This window comes from Argiope bruennichi, chromosome 4, assembly GCF_947563725.1.
Source record: "Argiope bruennichi chromosome 4, qqArgBrue1.1, whole genome shotgun sequence".
Lineage (NCBI taxonomy): Eukaryota > Metazoa > Arthropoda > Arachnida > Araneae > Araneidae > Argiope > Argiope bruennichi.
This window is the reverse complement of record NC_079154.1, coordinates 127,536,552-127,560,416: the sequence shown is the minus strand read 5'-3', so window position 1 is coordinate 127,560,416 and position 23,865 is coordinate 127,536,552. Positions and strand designations below refer to the sequence as shown.

The 23,865-nt window shown below is 29.0% G+C and overlaps 1 long non-coding RNA gene across 1 annotated transcript; it reads left to right on the top strand.

The window, feature by feature from the left end:
- Positions 1–17,203: 17,203 nt before the first annotated feature.
- Positions 17,204–21,712, top strand: LOC129966980 (uncharacterized). Its single transcript, XR_008784332.1, has 2 exons — positions 17,204–17,288; positions 21,335–21,712. It is a non-coding gene; the product is annotated as an uncharacterized LOC129966980 (long non-coding RNA).
- Positions 21,713–23,865: the final 2,153 nt, after the last annotated feature.

Genomic DNA, 23,865 nt, shown 5'->3' with positions numbered 1-23,865 from the left:
TCATTTAACTTTCACTTTTTTTTTATTTATTAGTAACATGAATTTTATTTTAAACATAAATAGTCTTAAAATCGGGAATTTACTCCTGCAAAACATTTATTTTTTTTCTCTAAAAAGTATGCAGATTTTGTTAAACGGGAAAATACAAAAATTCCTCATGGGCATTTGATAGACAGTAAAAACACTTTAAAGCAGGGTTGCCACGATACCGAGAAAACAGGGAATTTGAAAATCGTCTTTTAAAAAAACCTGGAAAATGCAGGGAAATTTTAAATTTATTTATTTCATCCAAATGGTGCCGATTTCTAAAGATTGAAAAAATAAAAGAGTATAGTCATAGGTTCCAAACGCGATTGTATAATGCGGAGACTCACTATCCCCCCCCCTTTTTTTATGAGATACCCGAATTGCATCTGATGAGCATGAGCGGGACTTCTGCAACTGCGCGAAAGAATAGAATACATTTCTATGGCGGGATTAGCAACATTCAACCTACGGAAGCAGTGCAGTGGTGTTTAGACTACCATACTTGAGTTTGTTGAATGATTATTTGACAAACTGTGTGCTTATTCAAAGTAGATTAGAGAATATTTTTAAAGTAGTGAGCTGCTCAAAATCCGTACATATTGAACGGATAAAAAATCAATCCTAATTTGCTGAATAGGTTCGAGAGCTTCCACAAAATCAATTTATTGTGTATTGCTCGCTTTGTAAGAAGATAATAAGGATAAGTAATATCGGAAAACAGGCATTTATTAGTCATGCCAAAAGAGGAAAACATACAAGATTGCGTGTGCCAATCCTTGATGTTGAACTTAATATATAAAAGGAACACAGGAAAAGATGACGCATCAAATTTAATGTCTGAAAATAACCGATTTCGAACTTCTCAATGCAAGAACAATCATTTAAAGATGAATTTTTATGGCATTAAAACTTGTTGGGTCACATTTGTCCTTTAATGCATTCAATGATATATTGGAATTATGTTCACTGAAAGTGAAATAATTAAAAAATGTGTCAGAAATTACAGAAATGTATCTTATTTATTACGGATTAGGTCCATTAGCTCAATCAAACGGATGGCTGAAAAATCTACAGAAATTGATGTCCAAATACTTAAATTGGCAAAATTGAATAAATAAATTTTAAAAAATATATGCCTTTGTAATGTTTTTTTCAAACGATTTGTATCATGATAAAAATGTTTTTTTGTTTTATAACAACCGAGTCCTTACTTTGTGTGACATGAGAGGTAATATATCCCCTGTCCCCTTAATATATCACTTTTGTCTTGCTAAATTCTAGATAATAAATAAAGATAAATTGTTTTGTTTTTCCCGTAAGTAAATATAAATCTTTCAATATGTTTTTCTTTCGAATAATGTTAAATCGTTGATTCCTTTCCCACTCCTTAAAACCATATTCCATTATTACTAGCACATGAATGCTATGTGCATATTTTCTCGCATCTTGATTAGTTTACTTTAGATTAGTTATATTAACGTCCCGTTTCAAAGCAACAATAAGGCTATTTTGGGGTGGACCTCGCAGTTTTGAACCGCTGTCAGATGATGAGGACGACACTTGACCTGGCATTTTTAGTGTTAAATATCATATAGTTAAATACATTTGTTTATTTTAAAAGGGTAGTTCTGGTAATCTATAAGTTGTGTGATGCTAAAATTCTTACGTGAGAAAAAGGAAAGATACCAGCATTATTAAGAGGAAAAAGTTCAAAATTTGATGCATAGGCTATAATTTTAATAAAACGATCGAATTCCACATTTTCTTCTAGATCGTTGAGTTTTTCACTGTCGTGTTCACGGACAGACAGGGCAATGACACATAAATTCCATTCATCTAAAGCCTATTATTTTTTACTTGTGTTCACAAGTTTTTATTACTTATACTTGTGAATTTGATGTCATTGCTATGTCTTGTACCTATTGACCAATTTCTTCTACGCTGATAACTATAACGAATTAATTGCTAAACTATCTTATCGTATAGAAAGTTACGATATTATTTTAATATCTAAATTATTTTTTTCTTCCTAATTCGGATGTGTAGACTCTGTAGATGGAATTCGTAACTGTTCTATCCATCCCCTTTTCGGCAGAGAAATTAACAATGAATACACAAAATTTAAAATGTGATGAACATGGTGTAATATTGTCATAATAACATTTTAAATAAACTGTCATCGTTATTATCTACTTATTAAGAATATAAGCGATATAATAACAATTTTATGCTGAAAGATGGCCTAGCGACGATTGGGAGCACAGACGTATAATTGAATTAACCAAACCAGAATTTTGAAAAAAAATGTAATTAGAGTTATTTCATTTAACCCTTATATTTATTTATTTGTATTTATTATTACTCCAAATTTAGTATTATTATTATTATTTTATAATTATTATTATATTATTTATTTATTATTATATTACTTATTTATTATTATTTATTTATTATTATTATATATTTTATATATTATTATTATTATTTTAACCCTTCACTTGAAGAAATACGAACAGCATTTGAAACAATATCAAGGAAGTTATAATTTCCAGAAAAGGGTACAAATGATGTGTTTCAATCTTTGCAAAAGTGTAAGAAATTTTAGAAAAAATATGCCGGCGTCCTGGCATAGGGGTAGCGCGTCTTCCCTGTGATCTGGGCGTCCCGGTTTGGGCATGGTTGTTCTTCTGTTGTTCTGTCTGAGATGTGTGAATGTGCCCTCCTGTAAAAAGGGGTTGTGCAAGCGAATGAGTGATGCGTGAGTAGCAAAGTCGTACTCTTGGCCCTAGTTGGCGCTGCTATAAAAAATAAGAGACGTCCCCCTCAGGCTTAAATCGCTGTCTTCGTAACAGAGGGCTTGTCAGTGGCAAGTGCCATAAGAAACAAACAAACAAACAACAGAAAAAATATAATCTTTATAATAAATAAATATATACAAATATATGATATACGAACTCTTTGTAATAAAGGAATAATATACGAAAATATATTCTGTACAATAAATGTCAAAAAAATCTGTCTCGAGTGTTTCATGTATATCTAAGCTTTAGATTTTGTCGATGAAATCGATGACCTGACCACTGTATCAGACATTATTATAACAGCTTTACGACATCCTTTTATTAGAAAGTATGCATGAAAGTTTTGGTTTATCCCGATGAGTTCTTTTTGACATTCGAAACTTGAACATATAGGATAAAGATGAAATAATTACGATTTCGGGTCTAATCATAAAAATATCGAAATCAACTTTATTTTATAATTTTTTTTAAATACCATCGCAAATCAAATCGGAAATATATAAAAAAATCAATTTGGGAAAAAAAGAAAAAAAAAAAGACGATGGAATGAATTATTTCTCTAAAATTAATCTATTTGAAGCAATATATAAACGAATCGATAGTACTGCCATCTATGAACAGCTACTAACATTCTTTTTTGTAATTAATATACCATATATTCGCATTTAAAATAAGATCGGAATAGTGAATTTCGTGAACGCGTGAGTGATTTCGGCTATTTTTATATGCATTTTTATAATTAATTTAGAAATACTTATTTATAATTAATTTAGAAACACTTATTTATAATTTATTTAGAAATTCATATTCTCGAAATTTTATGAATTTTTCTTCCTCTCTTCCTTTTCCGAAATAAAAAAGAATCCATAAACCTCTGTTTTTTTTTTGTTTTTTTTTGTTTTTTGTTTTTTTCCAAGTAGCAGAAGGAGACTTCAAATATTAAGTACCTAAGATGTTTGAAAAATAAGAAGGGTGGTTAGTGCAAAAATGATTTGGATTAATCGAATTTCTGTATAGTTATAACATAGAATAGGTGCTTTGTATATCATATACCATCGCATTTTTAAAACTCTGCGAAAATTTTTATTCCTTTAGACCTAACAAATGCTGTTGAACCGAAAAGCAAGCAATTAGAACGGGCCTTTCCGGCATAGTCTTCATTGCTTAACAAATAAGTTAATTTTTATTTATTCATTTTTTATTTTCTCGTATACGTAGTATAAGAATCGTCAAGTTGAATTCGAACTCGAGATTTTGATAAATCTCGCAAGTTTTAGATCTCACTGAGTTCGTAAAACACATGTTTGGAAAATGTCTATGACAAAGATAACTCAAAAACACTTTGATCTTTGTCATAGATCAAAGTGTTTGATCTATGACACTTTGATAAAAACACTTTGATTTGGTATAATTTATACCACCGAATTTGTAGGTTTCTATCAAATTTTAAGCTAAATCCGCTCAAAGGAAGTCCGTTTGTCTGGTTGTTCGAATATAATTTAACACAATAACTACAGAACAAAGAGATTTAGATGGATAAAATTTGATGCGCAGAATTAATATCTATAAGTCTAGACACCTATCAAATTTTGAGACAAATCCAACGAGTGATTGATCATCTGTCGATCTGTACAATCATAAATATGTAAACGTGATAATCCAAAGACGTAATCACTTAAATATATCAAACTTGTTATATGGTTTTGTGACTTAAGTGTAATTTTGTATCAAATTTTTGTTTCTATCGGTTTGGAAAAACGCATGTAAAACACAAATTCGATTCTTGAATATAAACAGCGTGCCAAAGATTAATCGCCAACTAACTCGCCAAGGATTACACGATAGAATCAGCAAAAATGCTAAATTCACGTCAAAGGTTAATATTTCGTAACTATTAATCGCCAACTAACTCGCCAAGGATTACACGATAGAATCAGCAAAAATGCTAAATTCACGTCAAAGGTTAATATTTCGTAACTATTAATCGCCAACTAACTCGCCAAGGATTACACGATAGAATCAGCAAAAATGCTAAATTCACGTCAAAGGTTAAAATTTCGTAACTATTGTACGCCAATACTATGCAAGGCATTTTCTGGGATAACATCTTTATCAGAGAGTATGCGAGAAAGTTTTTAGGAGACCACTCCTGCTGGTTTTTCCCTTAAACTTCCACTAAAATACAATGGCGACATAATTGGCCAGGTAGCTCAAGGAGTGAATATCGTAATCTTAACTTTAGGAATTCGCTAAAACACATTTTTGAAAAATTAAAGGAAAACAGTTTCCTTGAAATTCATAAAAAGCGAAATCCTATTAAAAATAGTGTTTCGATTTTTATTATTATGGATAAAAATAAACTTATTCAGATAGAATCGAAGATAAAGCAGCTGTGATCGAATCGGATTAAAGATCAAAGATAAGAGATCGTTGTAAATTATAATTGTTGTTGCTTATTTGTTTAAAAAGAGTCGCTTGGTTTAAGTTATTATTTACTTTTAAATCTCATATCGGTCATTGGTTTGAAAATTTTATTAGTTAGTTCCAAGTCATGCTGAGATGGTTTCACTTTTTGCGTCCATCTAATTTATGATGCGTGTTCAAGTTCCTCGACTGAGTCTTTAATTGGAACATTGAACTTAATCCTATTTCTTAATATTTTCTTATAATGAAATGATCTGCTAAGCGTCTTGATGAGTATTGGAATTTAGGGGTTTTGTTTGTTTGTTTTGAAAAGATGGTAGATTTCTTTTTGTGATGGGAAAAGTTTCATACCATACGTCAGATAAAAATTATTTTTGAGTAGCTACTTTCTTTTGATATTCATTTCCAGCCTCCTTTGGAAACCTGTTGGTTGTGGTTGTATTTTATTACAATTGAATTTCTTATGTATAGCATAATATTAATTATTCCCTCAAGAAATCTTTAATAAGCATCAAATTGTGACCGCAATCAATTTAGTTATATTAACGTTTTGTTTATAAAGCAACATTAGGGCTATTTTGGAATGAACATCGTAATTCTGAACGGCAATCAGATAATGATGAGGATACCTAGCTGGCACACCTTCTCCAAACTTCCGCACCACATCAGCGTGTTAACCACCATGTGTTTGATGTGACCAAACACGCTTACACGAAAGTTCTTCGATAGAATCGGGTTTGTGAAAAAAGAAAAAAAAAACTTGTAAATTTAATAAACTGACGCCTGTTTTGTTCATTGTGTATATGAACCCTCCTAATGGTGTCAAGTCCTATGATATTATTGCTCTCAAAAGCATCCATATTATCCAGTTCATTTATCTTCTAAACTTTCATAAAATTGCATTTTTCCTTTCTTATTCGTCATGTAAACTACACAAATTTTAAACAGAATTTTTCTTCCTTAGCTTGCAGCGATAGGAGAAAATCCTCCGATTAAATAATTAATAAAACAATGAAAACGGTTTAAATTTCAGCGCAATAATATAATTTTTAAAAATTAAGCAAAAAAAAACTGTTTTTAAATGCTAAAATTCAGAAAGAATTTGCACGGCTATTAAGTTGATACCATTAAAAGGATAATGTTTTGAAATTTAAGTAGACCTAAAAGTCGTCTGTGTACTATAATATTTTCAAGATTTATCGAGAAAAAACATTTTAAAAAAATCGCACTGAGGTACACATTTTTACATTTTTCTTTGGTTGGTCAATTTTACCTCAATTGTATTAGAGAATGGCTATCATGGTTTTGTAACGCTTTTCTAACCAAGCTTCAAATAATTATAGTTTATTTTACGATAAAATATAAAAACTTAAAAAATAAGCTATATAATTATAAACATAGCGACACAAATCCAATACTGAAATTCTCACACATCAAGACTTGCTTCCGTCTTTCGAGCGATCTGCATGATTATTGTTAATTTAGAATAAATCTGTGCCGCAACAGCGCCACCTATCAACTTTGTTATAACTCACAATATTATCTGAGCCAGATTTGCATTTCTAGGTCTAATGATCTGTCCTTTAAAATTTCAATATACATCTTGCAAACGAATGCATACACTTTCTCCATTAATATTATTAGAGACTGATATGGATATTTGCTTTCTATGATGAATTTCAGGATATTTTTCGGTTACACGGAAGTGGTGCAAAATAAGATAAGAAAAATAAGGATCATGTTCAAAATATATAGAAGCCTCTTTTGCATAGTATTCTTAGCACTGCATTCATTTCATATGTTGTGCCATATTATGTTATTATTATGTCACATATTAATCGTAGACATATTATAATTAAAAGTATATTCAATTATCTCAATTATATTATTATCTTATAATTTTTTTTGTATGCACCATTTTATTTTTACTTATATTCTTATTATTTATTTATCTTGTATTTGTATTCATTTACATTACATTTCTCTATAATTATTTATATTTTATGTTTTCATTTTGCATTATTATTATATATTTTTCTCTCTTTAAGTCTTTAGTAATCTAAGTTTCATTCGATTTTTATTTTCTAAATTCTATTATAATTACAGAGTTCGTACTTTCTAAATTCCCATTTATTTCAATTTTTAATGTATTTTATTAATACTATTAGATCCTATATAAGAGACGGAGAATCTGAAAGCCTTTATCGTATCTGTCTGACTTGTTTATGTGTATGTGTGTGTGGGGGGGGGTGAGCGGTAAGGTTTCGGCTTCGGAACCGGATGTTTCAGGTTCAAGACCCGATTCCACCGAAGACCCATCATGTAAGAGTATTTGGTGCACGTTGAATCCGTCAATGCCAAACATAATGTCGTGTGGAAGTCTGGGGAGGAAGTGCCAGCTCAGGTATCGTCCTTGTCATCTGACCGCGGTTCAAAATTTCGAGGTTTGTCCGAAAATAGCTCTAGTGTTGCTGTAAAATGGGACGTTAATATAACTAAAAAAAAAACTTAATATTTATGCGAGCTGTGGTCTTGTTTGTAAATTACCCGCAATTACATTACGTATTGGACGGATTTCTATATCTTGAATAGGGCAAAATCCGACGTATTTTTTCTACAGTCAACACTCCTTTCTCTCATTTAATACAAAGCCTAAAGAGGTGAAAGAATTTTATAGTATAAAATTCTTTTCTTGTACCAAGTTCTTAAATAATAACATTTTTTATATTTTAAAAAACAAATGTTTTGTCTATAACACAATTGTTATTTTAATCCTAAAATAATACAGAGCTAATAAACAATGCAACCATCTAACTACATGCATTTCGCATTTATAAAGACAACATTCAACGTCAAATTATTACAGAAAATCTTACTTACTTCCGAAATTCATATTGTTATGAATCAGTAAGATTTCCTGAGTAGTTAGTCTCATCTTACGGAAGAGAGATTTACAGATATAATTATGCTGAAAGATATAATTAATAGATGCTTTGTATCAAATATGACAAAAGTTTGGTGACCATGGCAATAAAGCTGAAGATTTTAGAAAATGTAGGAATTTTGCTGATATCTCTATTAGAACTCGAGATCCGATGATTCTTCTAGAAAATTCTACGCTCTGTCAGAAACCTATATAAATGCCTGAGAGCTAACACGAATCAGTCAATGGAACTCTCTCCTTGGAATGTTGATCCGTGAGCCCTTAGATGCATTCTTAATATATCATGTATTCTGTCTTCACGTTATAATTTCTACAATTGATGCTATGGTACGTATGTGCCTCGACTGTGTGTTTAGCAACCTGGTATTTTCTTGTGAAATAAAGCACAGGTTTTCATTATCAGACGCATGTGATTTCCTTCACCGTTTACCTTTTGGATGAATTCCCATAATGACATTTTGGAAGTTTAAAAGTAGAGTTGACTCAAAAAACAATGCTGCCATTATATTACTGATTATTCTTTGTTCTTGTAACGTTATTTATATTTTATGCTCATTAGAGTCAGTTTCTGCTTTTCCTATACATTTAAAATTCGCTGTGTCAAATTAAATTTGAAATCCCTTATCCAACTTGTAGGATATAAAAGAACATGACGTCACAGCAAAGAGAAAAGCTCTGTGGAATTATATGTAAATCCTTTATTAGCATTGTTTAGAGAACATTGATTCTATAATCAGTAAGGAAGATAATAAAACACTCCATTCCTTCTAAACAAAAGATTAGCAAAGTGGGGCTCTTTTAATGCATAACTGAGATTCTTTTTAACTTGATAAATAACAAGCGTGAAACTTAAATGAAATATTAAATTAAAGTAAAAGGAAAAAGAACATGATACTCCGTTAACAATAGTTCATGAAAACTGCTCGCACTAGATACTATTTTTATTTATCTCCAAATCTTTTCTTTTTATAATAAAAATTAATTTTTTCTCAAATTGCAAATAAGAAGAATGCACTTTCATTCCCACTAAATGATGCGAAAGCTTCAGATTTTCTTGTTCACTTCTGTTGAAACTGAACCTAGTCCGCTTTTTCAAATGATATCCGTTATTGAGTTGTAGAAGCAACGCTATTGTCGACGAACAGTGTGAGATGCCGAGGTGCTTTCAATTTGATCCGTCTGCGTATTTTTTCAAGCATCTAGCTTATGAAATTTTATAATGCTTAATATACCGGAATCAGCAGGAATGGTCTTCCAAAAACTTTCTCTCATACTTTCTAATGAAAGTTGTGTTGTCGCCTTATCTTCCGTACAAGAATTAGGGACCTTGGATAAGTAAGTGAACGTCACGAGTGCTCAGAGTTTTATTTTAAGAATTCCATACATGAGAGTTTTATGCTTTACAGAACAGAAAAGAAAATGAAATATGCATTTTGGGCACTTTTATTTCTTCTGAAAACAAAACTTGACACATAACTTAATTGTAATCACAGTATCATACATCGAACTTCATTTATTTAAATCATTGCAGCTTAAAATTTCCTCGAATCCGTGCGATGTACAGACCAATAGATGATCAACCTGTATATGGATTTGATTCAATATTTGATATAGACCTATACTTTACATGATAAACTTGTATACCAAATTTTATTTATCTGTTTTATTATGTTTTGTAATTAGTTGGCTCATTTGCTTTCAGACAGATAGTAAAACTTACTAAGGATTGATTCCCACTTAAAATTTCATAGAAATCTACAAATTTAATGTTAAATCTATATACCAAATTTCATTTGTCTAGCTGAAATTTTTTTTTGAGAAACACACACAACAGACATGTTTAAAAAAAGGGGATCCCATATTCAGGGATCTAATGACGTGGAGGTACGTTAAAATCACGAGACTTACGCTTTTGATGACTGCAATACCTTATATATTTCGTATACAAGAAAATAAAAAAAAATGTAGTACAAAGATATAGATGGTTTAGATGTGAATAAACTGAATGCTATGCCTTTGTTGCAGATTCAAGTTTTCTTTATATTCAATGTATAAAGAAATATTTTGCAATAAAAACAAAAACAAAGAATCAAATGTTCAAACTCATTTAAAAAAAAAATAGATATGAAATTATCGAAACGGACTAGAGTGCGTAAAATAAACAAATTGGTTTTAAGCCTTCAAAAATAAAAAAAAATGTATTAAAATTTTTGGATACTTTACGGGACCAACAATTATCGAAAGGGAGGAAAAAACGTAAAATAAAATTTTTAAAAATTTAAATTTACAAAGCAAATTTTTAAGAGAAAAGATATGCAATTAGGAGAATTTACTTTATACTTTTTTATTTCGTTTTGAAAAAGTGATATATTAAAAAATTTTTGAATAATTATATTTTGATTTTTGGTTTCGTGTGTGTAAAATTTTGCAACCAATTTTAAGCTAACTTCCTAATGAGCTGCTCTCGTTAAAAAAAATTAATATCAAACTGACAAGAAAATGGATCAATATTACATTGCCATTCATTTCTGAGCTTTGTTTAAAATTTCAAGTCTTTAGTTCCTCGGGAAGTTAGAATAAAATCGAATAAAATGTTTGTAATGAACAACCAAATAAACAGATTCACAAGAAAAACGGGCAAAAAAAAAGTATTAATAAAGAGTGTTTAAATTGCATTTTTAGGGCAAAACTCTTTTTTAATCACTGTCATTAAATTATACTTTAAATACATAATACAATAATATATTTAATAATAATTTACATTTAAGAAGAATTAGAAGTGGTAAGATATGTTCTAGATAGAAACAATATCATGTCTCAGTACACTAGGACACTCATTTTGGAGAATACAGCTTGATTTTCGTAAGATTTCTAAATGGATATTCGTTGTGATGTCCGAGTTCCAAAATTCCAACTGCCTTCCCGATGTTTCGAGTGGAAGTTAAGAAAGGAATTACCAATTTAGATTTCAACTCTGTCATTTAACCATGATTAAAAATTATGATGTGGCACCAGTTTTCAACATCAACACTCAAATGATATCAGGATACAGATAGGTTTAGATAAAAGGTTTCAGGGTGAAATTGGGACTTATCTGAATGCACGATGGGTTTAATTTAGTTATATTAACGTCCTTTTTTAAAGTAACACTAAGGCTATTTTGGGTCGGACCTCGTAATTTTGACCTACGGTCAGATGACAAGAACGTCTATAAAACTAGACTGTTTGGTCTAGAAAACTACTAAACATGATATATATATATATATATATACTTTGAAATGTGGGAATGTGCAACTCGGCGCGAATCTTTCTGAAATATTAATTAATTAAAAATTGAGCAAGTGTTTGCCGTTTTCAGCGATAATTTCTGAAACTATTGCAACACAAAAATGTTTTTATATCCTCTTAAAATTCAAAGTTTTGGTAATTTCTCAATATATATATTTCAAATGATAGACATTTCGTTGCTCCCAGAAACTCAAACTGTTTTTCATTGTTTCATCAAATATTGAATCACGGGATTTTTTCCATTGTTGAAAGTTAAAGCAGGAAGATTCTGCTTAATATGAGTTCACAAGACGAATAAAGAAAAAGTGAATCTACAACGTTGCGAAATTTAGATAATAGATATTTACGTTTTTAATAGAGCTGTGATGTGGCATGTCATGGAACTAGACTATATTAGAATGGTTCATGGGTACAATAAACGGGTCTCACGGGAGGGCACCTCGTAATTCAGGATGGGAAGATTCTAGCAGGGTGGTTGGTTCTCGCCACCCGTGTGGGTGCACGAAAAGGAAGAGGTCTGGATCTTCCTATCTATGACGGAACGTACTTCCTTAGGGAAGGGATGTGCCGTGGTCGGGATGGCCCTTGGGACTGAACCACAGTTCCCGCCAGTGTTGCTATTGTGGTGGTCTGGTCATTCAAGTTTTTCCATGCGCCTTCCGACAGGTCAGAATAGTCAGTTTGTGATACACAATAAACAGAACTTAAGGAAGACACTTAAAATAACATCGCTTTGATGTCGTATAGTTTGGTGGAATTATTGGTCATGAATTATATCTAAATGATTTATCTGAAATCATGTATAACCGATATTCCCGGCGAGCCAGCTGATGAAGAACAATGCCAGAGAAGTTAGATCATTCTGAAAGCTACGTTTTCAATAGCGCTATGATGTCATAGGGTTTCATTTTATTAGGATTCATAATAAACAAAAGAGATGCCATGCTATCAAAATGACACGGCTTTGATTTCCATCATAATTTGACGATTAAAGATATTTTCTTAGAGGAATCATGAACATTAAGTTATGCATAAGAGATTTACTTGAAAGTAAAAACTACTCATTTTCTCTGCTAACTAGCTGGTCGCCAAAGGCAGCTAATTGTGAATAAACCTAGAAGCCTTGCAATTAGGAGTTCATAATAAATAAATATATTTCCATAGAGTTAATTAAAATGAAAAATTAAAACAAATCACTAAAATTTGATTAAGTTTTAAAAAAATGTGTTGAAATGCAAAACTAAAATTTATTAAAAGAGGATCTGCATGATGTGCACTGCTTAGGGCCTCAAAAATGCTCAAATCCGTCTCTGAATATCCTGTTATAATTTCAAATGAGCAACTAACATGATATTTTTGAAATGATGAAGATCAAATTTTTGGTAGCTAAAGAAATATGGTCAAAGACTGATTAATGATAATAACATTTGAATGGGCGTTCTTTATCATCTTATTTGTTTACGTATATTCATAATCATCTAGAATTTTTTTTTAAAAAAAAGAACACAGAAGATTAACATGTACTTTCGTTTCTACAATTAATTTTGTTGATATTTGTTGTTTGTTGATATTTAAACCTCGGAAGTGCGTAATTTCAGTAGCGGCAATATAAATTTGCAAATTACAATGTTTACTAAAAGCAAATCTTAAAAAACACACTTTTACTAGATAAAAAATTATTACGTTGAATTATTTTTTTTCTTTTTAGTAAGAATAAAAGACAAGCAATGATTATTATTTCTTAATTTCACTACCAGATGGCATGACTCGTCTGGAAACAGAATTTCAATTCCTATTTGATTTCAATTTCACAAAATTCATTACTTGATAAATTAAGTTTCGAAAGTAATAAATTAGGATGTTGTCATTGAGAATATTTATATTGCATTTATTTCCAATTCTTTAGTATATAAAGAAGTGATGGCATCATTACGAATATAAAACATTCACACTTTCGTGACTAGGTTGGGACTCAAGATGCGCCGTTTATGAATCACTTAGTTGCATATTTTTAAAAAGCGAATAATTAAAAAACACTTTTTTCCAATGTTCTTGAAAACTGTCACAGTTTTAACAAATTAAAAGAAAATCTAAAAATATAATCTTTCTTTTTTTTTGTAACCCAAGAACCTATACGAGTTAGACTTCTCAAAATAAAGCAGCTAATAGTATTACTAGGTTATGGTGATTTAATGACCAAAAGTCACATCTATAAAGGGAGAACTTCAGGTTAAAAGAAGGTCATTTTCGGAGATTTGTATCACGGGAGTTGTAAGAAATAACAGAATTAGGAATCAATTGATTCCATAGGCTTTCTCACAGTAAAGACTCTCTATTCATAATATTTGGACATTAGAATTCCTGAAATTAAAGATAAATAATTAGCAAAAAAGTGCCATTCTTATTTTTAACCAACACAGGATAATATATATATATATATATATATATATATATATATATATATATATATATATATATATATATATATATATATATATATATATATATATATATATATATATATATATATATATATATAAGCATAATTTGTATGCTGAATGTATGGTAATGTTTATTTAAAATTACAGATACAATTGTTTTGCCAAAGCATAACAAAAAATATAGAAAGACAAAAAAAAGATCGCATAATACTTTGCAAATATAAGTACTAGTAAAATTTATCAGTCTGCAATGACAGCGAAAGCAAGATCAATGAAAGTAAATTCTCAAATTTTTAGCGCATTATATGCGATTTGTGATGGATTTTCTTTCCACTCTGAATTAGGATGTTGTTATAGTGGCGGAACAAGAGTTAAGTGTTTCCAGAGAAAAATATTCCATTTCCCCCATTCATCATCAACGATCTAGAATGGCAATAGTGGCAATGGTGCCAGGGGCATGATATTATTTTGCCAACCATCAGAAAGCCTTGACAAGCGTTTTTTACATTTTATTTGGCAACATGAGTTTCATGAACTATAACAGATAAATAATGACTATTTACAAATGTACAATTAATATTCAAATTTGAAATTCATTTCTCAGAGTTCCTTTTGGAGCTCTTACCAAGACACGTAGATTCGCAGGCATTATTATTATTATTATTATTCATTGAAATGTATAAATTGTGATTTTTAAGCAACAGAGGCGGTCATATCCTAATTCCAGAGAGTCAGAATTAATAAATATCAAAAAATTCCTCTTATTTTTGTGCGGTAATGATCAGCTACTTTCAAATATACTCCAACATGAAATGTTGCTCTTTGTCATCCACATTTACTTCGACAATAAGAAAAAATCATTAAATTAAAAAAAATATTACATACTTTCGATTACCTTCTTAACAGTTTTAGAGCTGAAGAGCCTTAACCGCCCCCTTTACATTGAAACTCTTTGAGCGTCGGTACTCAAAACAATTTGATATCATCGTGAAATTTCCACGCTCACTTGTTAATTTGATTGATTGAATACCTGAGGCGCACGCTTACTTTGTTATAACCTTTGGTACAAATAGATGGGAGGACTGGCAGATTTTATCAAAAGGAACTCGAACATACGTTTGTTTAAAACGAAACCGAATTCTTTATCTTGTAATACATCTCTAGAGCTATTTGCTTAACAAAATCTTCTTTTTGCATATCAAGCCATTAAGGATACAAGCTTCAGTTGCGGTTTTTGAAAGGGGACAGGAATTTTTCTCATCTCTGTAACACTAAGTCGTGGGAATGTATTCTGAAGTACATCATTTCGAAACAGTTTAATAATCAGAGGAAGAATGTGAGAATTGAAGGCAGAGATATATTTAAGTTTTTGATTTATCAATGGAATTTTTGAATCTCCGATATAAAAAAGTATTTTTTCTTATGTTAGTTTACTTTATATTCATAAAATATTCAGCAATGAAAAAGAAGAAAATTGAGGTTGAAGGGGTGTAAAAGAGAAAAATTAAAAGTGGAATAATCTGAAAAAAAATTACGATAATTTTCTTTGTAAAGCCAGGAAAATTAAAGAGGATAAAAATATTTTGTGAAAGTTTAGCATAATTGCATTAAACATTTTCAAACCAAATTTCATAGAACACTTATTATTTAACTAAGGTGCAAAGAGTTTTGATATGAAATAAACATTTTCGAAATCGGCACAGTGGTTGTGGCTGGAAAACTCTATCAAGGGTTTTTGCCACAAAGAATGCGCAATGAAGTGAAAGTAATTATTTATTAAGTCTTTTAAGTATTAGAAAATATAATGAAAAGACAAGAAAGAACTAATTTTATCACATTTTTTTTCTAATATGCGAAATAAAGAAAGAGAAAGTATTATACTCGTCAAAAAATTCGAAACGAAATTTTAGCTAATTTCTATGGTTTAAACTTTTCTGAATACGAAAAAAAAATATTTTTTTTTGAACTTATATCCGTTTGTATGTCTATCAATAAGATAACTCAATCACGTTTTGAACTAGACGATTAAAATCTGGTTTCTTCAATTTCAAAGATTTTTAATAAATTTGAACGAAATCCATTCAGAGAAAGCTTGAGCTAGATAGATAAAATATGATACACAGGTTTTAAAATCTAAAATGTGGACATTTATTAAATTTTGATTCTAATCTGTCTAAGGCTTGATTGTCTGTCAGTACATTTGTATGCAAGTAAACACGATTGCTTAAATCAGTGAAATTCGGTAAGCGATATTATTATTTATTATTTTTAATAATATATTTAATACCTGTTCGATCGATAAAAAAGGTGTCCAAAATACCTATTCGATTTTCCTAGGTTATTATGAAGCATAACATGATCACTTGCGGAACTCCGAAAATAAAAATCTGCGTACTCGTGGCATTCATGGCTTTGCCCGAGGTCCATTATTTTTAAGTCGAGAGAAGAGGTTAATACCGTTATTAAGGAGAAACTTTCGGTTTAATCATTTGCACTTTAATTATTTTTAATAATTTATTTAATACCTATTAAAATAAAATGTTTTTGAAGAATTCTTTAAAAACCAATTTAAATGAAATTATATATAAAAGAAGAAAATTTCATTTTTATTCCATATCCAAGAAAAATTCGTTATGATTGTTTTGTTCAACTCAAAATTAAAAATTCGAGACCATATTTTAATAATGTGTTGTAATGTGTAATAATATTTATTTATGATATAATGCACATAACTTAGCAAAAGAAGTGAAAAATCAAGAGGTTGAAGGTAAATAAAGTGATAATTTTTTAAAAGCAAATTACTTCCTGGATATACATAAGGATCAAGGTTTGAAAACCAACCTCTTCGGAAAAAAAGGAAACGTTATATTCAATGATACCCTTATTTTTCCGGCGTTCCCCAAAATAAGTAACAAAATCTCTAAATCGTAAGTATTATATCTAATTAGCACTGCTTCATTACTTTTCGAAGGGGGAAAAAATCTAAACGGAACCGATAACAACAACTGTTATCCCTATTTCTTAATCTTCAGAATGAGCATACGCAATGAATGATTTGCTGATTGGCATTTCCGAACGTCAGGGTGCAATCGATTGGTTCCTGTGGTACGAGTTTCCCAAATCCTGTGAAGCCCAGAACCACTTAGAGATTAACTTTCACATTAATCGAAGGAAAAGTTTATAAAATTTTCTAAATTAGGATATGCACTTTTTTTTTACTTCCTCTTTTTCCCGCTAAGGAAAAGGGAAGTGCGAAGGGTGAGTGATCGAAGCACTGATCCGAATCCTTAGAACATTTGGTATATAAGCTAGATTTCTCACCCTCCCACCCATCATTTGCATCCACACGCAAAGGAAATCCAGGTAAAGCAACACTTTCTCTGCTTGTTTTGTGAAATCTGATATTTAGAAAATAATCGTTTGCTACTCTTGTGAAGAAAAAGTTGAATTCGCGTTTTTTTCTCTCTTCTTTGAAATATTCAATTTAATTTTATTTTCAATATGCTCTTAAAATGCATTGTACTTCGACGAATTTATTATATTTTTTAAAAAATAAGGCAATCCAAGTAAAAAAAAAAACTTTTTATGTTTGTTTTGTGAAATTTAATATTTAGAAATAATCGTTTGCTAGTATGGTAGAGAAAATTTTAATTCGTGGTTTCTTCCTTCTCTTTTTTGAAGTTCAGTTTGATTTTATTTCTATTACGCTCTTAGAAATCATTTTTCACTTTGGCAAGTTGCTCATATTTAGGTAAAAAAAAAAAAAAACTAATTTTAAAAGAAGCTTTATAAGAAATAATACATTTTTATTACCATTCTAAGTTAGTTTAATTTTATGTTCAGTATTCTAATAAAAAAATGAATTTCTGAAAATAAATTGTATTTTAATTAAAAAAAAGTTTGATAAGACAAAAGTTTGTTCTTTTCCTCTGTATATTTTGTCATTTAATATTAGAAACTATCAGCTGCTATTTATTCAAAATAAGATAATAACTCATTCAAGCTTTTTTAATGTTTTTTATTCTTAAAATCTTTCAATTCTAAGAATACATTAATTGTAGTTCAAATAGGAGAGTCTCAATTTGCTAAAAACTTATTTTTTGCATTGCATGATGATTGTTTTTTAGAAATCATAATTTGGATGTATTAAAAATGAGATTCATGAGTTTCCCCCCGCTCTTTGTTGATATTCCATTAAATTCTCCTTAATTTGGATCTCAAGATGATCTTAAAATAATCTTAAGAAAATTAATTCAACTAAGAATAAGTTAAAAAATATTATGTCCTTTGCTTTTCTTCTGAATGCAACTGTTTTAATATAATGCAAAATAATTCTCCTCTTCACTTAAAATTTTCCAAATTTCTAGAAGTTTTCCAACACTTATTCTAAAGTTCTTTATATAAAGTTAATATCATTTTATTTAGGACACTATATTTTCTGTTAATTTTAGGATTTTATATAGAAGTTATTATTCGTTGCTCTTTTGGTAATGCATTCAAAGGAATTTAAAAGAACACATAGTTAATCACTATAAGTATTTTATTATAGCGTCAATAATTTCAGGTAAAAATTGATACTAAAAATATTTTTGTTCGCTTCTAACACGTAATTTGTTATTTATTAAAAATTTAAAATTATTCGATTGCGGTAACCTTTTTAAAAATTAGGTGGTTTTATTATTATTATTAACAGCGCATCTCGGAACTCCCGTTTCTATTATTTATTTAATGAATATTTTGTTACAAAAAGATGAAATTATTTTTTGCTTAACTTTTTATTTTCAAGTGAACTTCTAAAAATGATGGGGAATATTTAATGAATCATTCGATATAAAAAGTAATTTTAGTTTTAAATTTGTGATCATGTATTCTTCATGATATCATTTAAGAGATTTTATCAAATTTTTCCTTTAAAAACGGGCCTAGTTTTTATTTTATCTAGGAATATCATGAATATTTATTAAACATATTATTCCTGTAAAATTTTGGTTGAATTGTTATTGAATGAAATAAATTAAAATAATAGCTTTCAATAATAATGTTTCTTCAACGGAAAACTACAATAATCATTTTGGATAGAAAAGAGAGAAAAATCTAACATTAAGGTTTTAAATCAAAGTTTAATTAAAATTTTGATGCAATGATATTTGATACTTTACTATTAATTTTGGTTATTTAAAGGAATAATTTTAACTTTTTTTGAAATAATTTTAATGAGCTGCCATCAAATGGAAAACATGGAAAAAAATATCATATTTTGCAAAATCAAAATTCTGTAAATCTTAATAGCAGATCATAAAATTTCATGGTGATGAAATATTTCCATCATCTTAGAGGTTTAAAACTGATGCGTTTCAATGCAAATATTCGTATAAATGAACATTAATTCATAAATCTTTCGTTTTTCTTCTGATCTTTAACCAGTTTAGAAAATTGCTAATGCAAAGTTATACTGCTATATATCTGAAATTATCTTTAGCTAAATTTTTAAAGAATTGAAAAAATTGAATGAAATGCAAATGTTTTAGGATTTATAAGACTATTTTCTTAAACAATTCAATAAAAAAAATCAAAAAAAGTTTGGAACCTTTAAATATTGATCTATATGTTTCAAATAATTAACATACTCAAAGAATCAGTCTCCCAACCAATGATCTGATTTCGCCAATTTTTGTTTCATATGATCTTCCATCGGAATACATTTTCGAGGGGAAAATGATAGGTTTTGGGGACAGTCAAAAACACTTTTTCGATGTATATAGTGAAGAGTCTTGAGCATCCTCCAGCCATTGTCACCGAATCGATTTCATCAATTTCTACTTAGGAGAGATATCGGAAAAAATAATGACATGATGCTGTTGAAATGATAATAATGATGAGATATATATACAAATGGCGTAGCAGAGTGCTCCCATGCTTATATTACAAGTAAAATTCCAAATGCATTTTTTTTATTGTGATAAGATATATTTCATTAAAGTTCACTGCCATCACTAAATAAATAACATTATATGATGAACTAATAGCTAGTCGCTGGACTAATGCAAAATTTCATATTAATAACTTTTCTTTCAAGTTAAAAAGCATGCAACAAACATCAAGCAAAGAAATTTGATACCATGCTTCTGCTTAGGTGACCTCAAAGTCAAAAAGACTATTAAATACAGTTACTAAAGTGAACAAACACACCAATACACCGGGAGTTTAAAAGAATGAGTGTTTTTTCTAAAATATTAGAGTCCTGCAATCTTAAATTCATAACGCATTCAGAACTTCAAAATTGCATAGTTTTAAATTTTCAATTACAGAATTTTTAATTTTCGATTAGCATCAAGTTATACATTATCTCAAACTGTCATCAAACATTTTTAATTTTAATGATAGCCACCATGTATTTTCATCTTATAACAAATGCATAGGTGCAAGGAGACAAGCGCCATCTTGTAGCATAAGCAAGAAGTGATCATGACTTCGTGGGCCTCAAATTAAAAAACTTTTCTAATAGTTAAAAATTAATATAAATATTTTGTGAATGTAGCAAATATTAAATAATTTTTAAGATTTCATAACTGTAATACTAAAAATTCTCAATTGAAACATTTCTTTAACTTAATATGTTAGAGTTTTTTTAATGTTATTATTTTTTAAACTATAAACTTTCCTTAAACTATAAATTATAATACAGTAAACTATAAATTATTTGGTTTATCTAATGAAAACTTTCCGTATTAATATAAATCGCATTTTTCAGATAAATCAGTTTTCTCAGTAAGAGATGTACAGCTTCCAATAGCATGCAACTTTTGTGTACCTCTGTTATTAAAATCATTTTAATAGAGTTAAAACAATAAAAAATATTGCAATGATTAAAATTTAGTAATACATTAAATTTTTGCAGCAATTTTGTTACAAAAGCCTTTCTGGTGATAATCCTGGTAAATTTAATTAACATTAGACGTATTAAATGGTATATTATTAATTAAATTTAAATAAAACAGGAAAAGTGAAATAAGGATAACTTAATTATAAAAAGGGAGGACTTCTGTTTAAAATAATTTTTAAGTTATGTGTTTAATTTGAGTTTAAAAAATGTTTAGTTTGATGTTGACTAGACTACGTTTTAGCCATTTTTTTTAAAAAAAGAATAAGTAAAAAGTTTATTTAAGCAAACACTAACAACTTATTTCAGATTTTGAGCATTTGTCTCTTCTAGTTAAAAGCAATTTGTTTATATCGACACAATATGAAGGGTCTATTTATCTACAATCGATATTAGCTAGCAATTAAATATATAATTGCATTATTACAAGTTAAAGCCATTGCCTTTTATAGTGTTGCTTTTAAAAAACTTTCAAGTTTCTTTGCTTATGCAATTTTAAATAATCCGCAAATCTTTCTCCTTTTTGTAGATATTCAAAATGGTGTCTGCTAAGAAAATGGTCTGCTTTCTCGTCATCCTGGCTATCTTGGGCACTCTCATCACAGAGCCAGTGGACGCTCATCACCACCACAGACAGGGCAATATCGTGGAGCTTTTGGCAGCAGGAATCGTCGCCAAGATGTTGTCTGAGCACAAACACCACGGATGCCACCACCATGGATGATGAGCGCCAAGGCGAAGAAAGAGCGCCAAGAATTGTAATATAGATCTTTTACATACTTACCTGTACAAGTAATCATGCTTGCTGTATATTTGCTCCTACACGAACCATCTGCTGTAAAAATATATTTCCATCCTTTCGAGGCTCATAATATCGTAAGGAAAATAAAAATTCTTTTCTAATTAATTGTCTGCTTTATATTTATTTTGTTGAATTTAAAAAAAAAATCGAGATATAAAAAAAATCTTATGTTGAATTTCAGAAAATTAATATTTTTAAATCAATGAATCATAATAAAAACTGCAGAAACTAAATTTCACGACAGAACTACTACTTTTCACACTTTTAAAAAGAAATTATTCAGTCTTTTTAACTTTAGTAATTTTTGCAAATTCATAATTATTTTTATACATTCAAATTTCTTTTTATATTTTTCACAATAATGTTTGTAATCATATATCATTACAAGAAATATTTTAACAGTAAATGACATTTTAAAATAAAGGGTTGAACAAATTACAATTTCATACATCTAAATTAACTAGATATTAAAAAAAATTAATTGTGTTTTTTTAAAAGTGTCTACTTTTTTCGAAATAAACTTTTGTGCTCGTTATTTCATTTTTATGTTTTAAACTTCAAAAATTCATTTATTTGTAATCAAATACTTAATTCTGAGAAAAAAATTTCTTATATCTGAGAGCTTAAATTTTAAACCAGATATTTAAACCAACATTTAAATCTATCTCCAAGTGCAGCAATGACGAATCAGTATTTCAAATGCCATAAAATAATCAATCCAGTATTTATGAAAGAAGTTATTTCTCTGGGTGCAAAAAATCATTTACTTTTAGATTAATTGAGGAACAATATGCATCAACAATTCACATTTTCTTAAAATTTAACCAAATTCTCCTTTTTATTACCAACCAAAATGCCATAAAAAGCTTCTCAACCAAGAAATAATAAAAAGAAGAAGAATTTTTTAAGAAAATTTCTATACCTCTTCGATATTTGTCTGTTAAACGGAATTTAACCTTTTTTTTTTTTTTTCAAAATAAAAAAAAATTGATTTTATACGAAATATTCGAAGAAATACAAGAATTTTTTAAATACAACTTATTTTCAAATTAATGAATAGCAATTAGAAAATAAATGAGAATAATGAAAATGAACTTTCATCTCAGAAAAAAAAGTTTTCACAAACAAAACGTCAAAAGCTATTGAAGAATGTGGTTCACTCAATTTGTTTTTTAAATTTTGGGGATAAAAGTAATTCGGATACTTACAGAAATTCAATTTTTTCTCAGAATTCATATAAAATGCAGAATCGCATAAACTTAAAAATATCGATTAATTCAATTTTTAAAGAATAAATATATTATTTATTAAGTTAAAAATTTTTTTTTATCAAAATAGCATACACTGGATTTGTGAAAACTGCGTTCTCTTAAGTATCGAAATTCGCAAAATATTAATTTTGCTAAAAATTAAGAAGAAAAAATAGAGTTTAACCAACAAATGCAAATTAAAAATATTGGCAATTATTTGAAAATAAAAAACATATTAAATTCGCGGAGAACTTAAGTGCTTTTACAGATAATATTGTTCATTTCAAAAAAGTGATTCATTGATTATTCCTTTTTGTTTCCCGAATAAAGAAGTATATTCTTAATCATGATAATACAATGATTCACGAGAAAGATATTTTTGAATTTAATGTTGCCAATTTCATTGTATATTCTTCATAATCAGCATCACATAAATGAAACTCTAGAAAATGAATTGAATTTTTTGCTCCGATTTTTAAAATAATTAAAACTGCCAAAAAAAAGAAGTATTAAGAAGAAGTAAGAAGTGCCAGAAGAATAAAATATCTTAGTTTTTTTTAGTAAAACTCTTGCTTAAAACTGTAAGTAAAATGTAAATGTTTTGATTCATTCATTATTGAATGAATAAATCTTTTTTCTGCAGCAAATAAGATTTCTCAAATACTTTTGTAAATTCGTAATGCTCCCACTAAACGTCTTTTCTTGTATAAATATATAAAGAAAAATCAAATTCGTCCCAGTTCAAAATAGTTCTACACTCTCTTTATCCACCGAGGTGTGAAAGAAGTGAAGCGATGACCACTTTAACAGAAAACCTACATTTAAATAAAAGAACGATTAAATTGGCATGATAAAAGCAAATGATTCTTATGCCTACGGTAGCATATATGTCTGGGTTAACAAATCGTAACCAGCGGCGGTTATGGTTGAGTGATCAGGAAGATTAAAATAGATTCAAAGACCGCAATTTTTTATTTTCTTCTATCAAGTTCAACTTAATTTAGGCTT